The sequence below is a fragment of the Galendromus occidentalis genome, unplaced genomic scaffold (assembly GCF_000255335.2).
Source record: "Galendromus occidentalis unplaced genomic scaffold, Mocc_1.1 scf7180000077485, whole genome shotgun sequence".
Lineage (NCBI taxonomy): Eukaryota > Metazoa > Arthropoda > Arachnida > Mesostigmata > Phytoseiidae > Galendromus > Galendromus occidentalis.
Window position 1 is genome coordinate 1,758,591 of NW_003805473.1, and position 5,194 is coordinate 1,763,784.

Sequence of the window (5,194 nt, forward strand, 5' to 3'; positions counted from 1 at the left end):
AATCGGCCGCCGACCGTACTGGAAGCACGACTTCGTGGGAATTATATGCTCAGAGGGAACAATACCGTTTTCGACTTGCAAATGTCTTAGATTTCAGCTCGTGTGAGCTCAAGTTGAATTGTCATTCCTGCCCCGGAAAGTTGTCAGACCAGATTCAGGGCTCTAGATTCTGGAAGAGTCCCCTCCTTCGGGTGATTTCTGGGTGAATCCTCGATTATTATCAACGAATCGAGGCTAATCCCAATCCATGGCTATCGCCAGCTCAGAAGGGTCTCGAGGGGTTATGGGTTCTGGTGCGTTCGCAAAACAGAGCCGAAGAGCGGCGGCCGGCTACCCGACGACGAGGATCCTCCCACAGTATCACCGCCGTGCGGAGCGGCAAAGGGCGGAAATACATATACCTCTGTCGCGCTTGCTCTCAGTATTGAGCAGCGTTCTCTGCTCGACGCTGTTATAGAAATTAAATTTAGTGGTATGTAAGTGCTGAGCGAGTGCCTTTTGCGACTTTGTCGGAGTCGCCGGCGGCGTAGATTGAAGAAGATTGCCCAACTGCAATCAGATTCTCAAGACGAGTTTTTGTGTACAGCTCAGAGGGGCTCTCTGAGGGCATCATACTTACCTGGTGCCGGGACCTCCATGATCATGAAGGTGGAGACCCCAGGAGGAGGCCTCGCCATTGCACTTCGGCGGGGTTGAGACCTGCCACTCTCCCAAACTGGGAAAGATGGGGCATGTAATTTTTGGTAGTGGGGGGTCTGCGTTCGCGCAACCCCCTCCCTTATAAGCCTAAAAGTATTTCACTGCGCCCCTCCGAACTCATGCAGAACGCCATTAGCGTAGGAACGCTCCCAAATCGCCGGTGTAAAGCTATCGGAGATTTGGCAATAAGCTTCCCCCAGAAAGTCTACGCAACTGATCCGCACTGCCGTCTCGAGTTATGTACGCGATCGTTGCGTCAGAACCTCCCGGTGGAAGATAGGGAGGCGTGGATGATGTATCAATAATAAGGGGCCTCATCCATCGAGCACTCCACCTCTACCTGCTTCGCGGAGCCGATGGGAGGATGCGGATCGGCGGTCGGAGAGATTTACTTACGTGATGTCGGCTACTCGAAGCGAGAGAGGGATCCCACCCGGGTTCGTGGTTGCACCGGGACAGCAGTTCTCCTGCAGCTGCCCTCCGGGTGGTGCTACCAGGGTTCTCTGAGCGAGGATTCGTCTCTGTAGAATGCTGAGGACTGAAGCCCTATATAGTGGAACTTAATCACGGAAGCACAAGGAAAGGCGGCCGTTGTCAGGATTCTTCTCGCAAGCCGTACCCCGGGAGAGGCGTTACGCTGTCCTCAGCAGGGCCAGGTCCAGGGGGGTAGCCGAGGGGCTATGGCATCCTTCAGGATGCATCCGTCATGATACTCGAGTACAAGCTTCCAGGAGGCGCGTCATCCTTCAGACTCCAAATCACCATAGAGTGTGCCCTCCCTCGAGAGCAAATCTTGGAGCCGCTCCTGGTTCTCAGGGTCATCATCGCGGGCTTTTTTGCGGACGAATAAGCCGTCTTGCTCCGACGGTACATCCTTGCAGCGACCCCCCTAACTTCTATTAGGCTGTCTTTCACGGAATCTAGGCGGAATCTTTTCCTCCGGAGAGCCGGGGAGCCATGCAATGAAGTTTGCGGAAGTTCGGAAGAATTTGAGAAGTAAGATTTCCTTGGAGCAGAGACGGGGAGCATCAGGCCGTGAAGGGGGGAGATTCGAATGAGGTTTCGAATCAGATTCATTCCAGGCTCGATTCGCCTCATCTAAAAAAGAGGTTGCGGGGTACGATCCAGAGCCGCCGGTGGGAATGATCGAAGTTATGGAAGAAGATCAATCGATTATTACGAGCCACCGCAGAGTAACCTATGAACGGCCAGGGATTGAAGACACCGCTGATCAGAAGGCAGATTCGGAGCGGAGTGTTTTATTTTCTCGCATCTTAGGACGCCGATGAGCTGTACGCTGGATGATGCATTGGAGGGTGGTTCGCGCGAGCACAGCATACGAACGTTCACCTCCTCTTGCGTGACTGTCGCCAACCGAGTCCTCTGAGCCTAACTCCGTTCGCACCGCTCCCTTTTATTTTGATTACCGGTAGATCATCGAGGTCTTCAGTCACAGAGGGCAGCTCAGTCGCAGATTCTACAATCTCTGCTTCTGTTATTGGAGGATCCGTCACGATCGCTCTAGTTTCAGTTGAAGTCGATACTCTCGACGTGGTCGCGAATGTCGTTGTCTCATCCGCCGGAACCGGTTGGGTGGAGGAAATTGCGGCTTGCGGAGTTTGGTCGGTAGCGGGCGTTCTTGAAGGATTCAACGTATCAGGAGCTGGATAGCTTTGAGTAGTGGAACAATTTGGGTCTGGGTCAATATCGGGAAGCGGAAACGGGTCGGGATAGACATTTGATGGAAAACCAACATCTGAACTAGCTCCTGAGACGCTTTCTTCCGTACCGGGTATTCGGAAGTTCGGTGCCGCTGCTATCGCTGCGTGATCTCTGTGACGTCGATTAGGGGGTTCGAGTAAGGGAAAGGCCGTGTTTCTCCGCATTGGTGGCTCAAAATAATTCACGCCCATTTCCGGTACCGAGGTCTCTCCCGCTAAGAATTGGTCCTCGCAATCGGTTGCCGAAAATTCATTTCCCTCGTCCATTCCATCGAAAGGCCTCTGAGATGGTTGGTTCCGGCCGGAGGTGAGCGTCAAGGTAGCGAAGCCGGCGTCCGTAGGCGCCTGTAGATCGCCGTCGCCCGGTGGCTGGTCTCTCTGAGCTAAATCCATTCCGCGTCGACTGCCGTGGCAAACCGACTGATGACAGAGAACTAAAAGGAGCATCGCTCAAGGGTCGAGCGTACTACTATTAATTACCGTGCAGCTGATATGGTGGCGTGGATGTTGAAGGTTCACATGATACGAATTGGTGATTGATCGAGCCTGAGTGGGATTTTCGCAGGCCCAGTGTGGAACTTCGGGGGATTATCTTTGGACAGATGACGAGCGAGAAGGATAGCAGGAAAAGCAAGGTCCCGACATTTGGGAAACTTACTGAGTGTGCAAGCTACAATGAGAGCGCTGATGTTGTACATTCTCCCCGAGTACACAAATGCCGATCCGGATGAGCCACGATGCGAAATAATGAACTATTGTGCCAAAGATAGACTCCGTCAGAAACGCCCGTCGTCTCTACTGCAACGGTTTTGGACAAATAGAGCCTTAACGAATCATTGATGACAGTCGTGACTGACAGTCTGTGGATACGTTCAATCGGTCGCTCTAGCTCTCAAAAGTAATCATGAAAACTTCCGGCGAATTCCGATGCAGTGCTTCGTCTGTGCGCGAAGAGGAGCTCTCGATGACCGAGGGACTTGCAAGCAGATGTCTCTAGCAGAGACAGCCCATAGCAGTACGCAGACGATTCGCGAGTTCGTTCTTCGCCGATACCTGCACGGTGAGGTAAGGCTCCCATCCTCGAAACTTTTTCGCGTAGGTGGACACAACCAAGATTGGCGGTCTCGGATATTGTTTTCAACTTGCTTGCGAGGACTGAGCAGAGAGCGAATCCACCAAAGCGGATGTAGGCCGAGTACCGACGCGGACGCTCACGTCAGGATAAATTGCCGGCAGCAGGGATCGAGCCCTCGCCATCTCCCTCAAGAGCGGCGTCACGTCGTTGCGCCTCTATTCCTATCGCCCCCATTTCAGAGGTCATGAACTTCCCGATTCCCCTCGATTCTCGTGTTGGAGGGAGTTCAGGTATCGATCCGGCTGCGCGGAAATGTCTCGGAGGTTGAGCTCGGAGAGCAATGACTCTAGAGGGGGCATGTGTGCATCATGCTCGGGAACTCATGCAAATGTATCCATCGGATCGGAAACTAAAATCTGATTCCCCAGGTATACCCGAAGTTCTGCGAGTAACATCGTGTGATACATTTATCTCCATTACATATGGACGGTGACTTCCGACTTCCGGTTCTTTCAGTTGAGAGAATCATCTTCAATCTCCCAGCGACTGCCTCCTCAACGTCGAACAACCACAGATCCCCTTGCTCTGTAGACTCGAGCCTCTTCCTCGATCAGGTCCTTAAATTATTATCAACAGGATTGGAGCTGATTTCGATTCAGTACCACGAGGTGTAATGAAGACGAGCTTAGGAGCAGCGGAGTGCGAGATGAACAATGGAGCAATTTAAATTAATAGCGGTATGTCGTGACTCCTGACCAGAGGTGCTGGATTCTACTGCGCTCCTGCATCATTCGAAAAAAAATTCCTTGTCGCGGATGGCACAACAGGGAAGGGAGGAGAACTTCTCCCAAGCACCGGGACTCTTCGATCAAGAGGCTGAGCGTCCGAGCTCCCGCTCGCTCGACAAGGCTAATGAATGGTTCTTCCGGGAGTCGGGAAATCGATCTAGAAAACCGGATACAACGATGATTGCTCGAGATCGATGGCGAGGGTTTCGATTCTGATCATGCCCTACAGGGTGAGAATAATCCCCCAGCCGGTCCCGTCTTGAGTCCACAGTCACTGACTTCAACTGAGTTACACGTCTATGGGGAACTAAGAGTCTTCTTCGTTTTTTTTGTCTTCTTTTTCGTGGTCGTTAGGGCGCCTCATTGTAATGATTAATGATGCTCCGATTGGATGAACGGCTAGAAAGTCCGAGGGACTCGTCGCTCTCAGTCAGTCATCGAATTTAGGTACGGAGATGCCTTCGTGAATTCTCCGCTTACGGGAGATTTTCCCCCACTCAACGCCACGTCGATTCGTTTTGCGCCGATCACTGCTCGATGAGTCTCGTTTAAGAATTTATTGATCATCTAAAATCAACTATTACTTTTGGACGGTTTCATGACGTATGTGGTCAATCAGAGAAATACTTATCACGCCCGTACTAATATCTCGTCTCGCCGTTTGAGGGGGCTCTTGGGAGAAGTCGCAATGAGTGAGGCACGAAAGCACGGAGCATCAATACATCTGATACGGGAACCGTCAGACGCGTGTACACCCGCGGGGGACCGATTGGTGCTCTTGATTATCATCAGGAGCGCAGAAGGGAAGAATCTTTCAGGTCCGATTCGGGCATCGTGCTTTCGGGCACCGAAGAGTTGGGCATCGCACGGAGGGCAATCTCACAGTCGGGCATCTAAGGGTCGGGCATCTG

At 52.4% G+C, this 5,194-nt stretch overlaps 1 non-coding gene across 1 annotated transcript; it reads left to right on the forward strand.

The window, feature by feature from the left end:
- The first annotated feature begins 611 nt into the window (after positions 1–611).
- On the forward strand, positions 612–776 carry LOC114828362 (U1 spliceosomal RNA). Its single transcript, XR_003777123.1, has one exon. It is a non-coding gene; the product is annotated as a U1 spliceosomal RNA (small nuclear RNA).
- Positions 777–5,194: the final 4,418 nt, after the last annotated feature.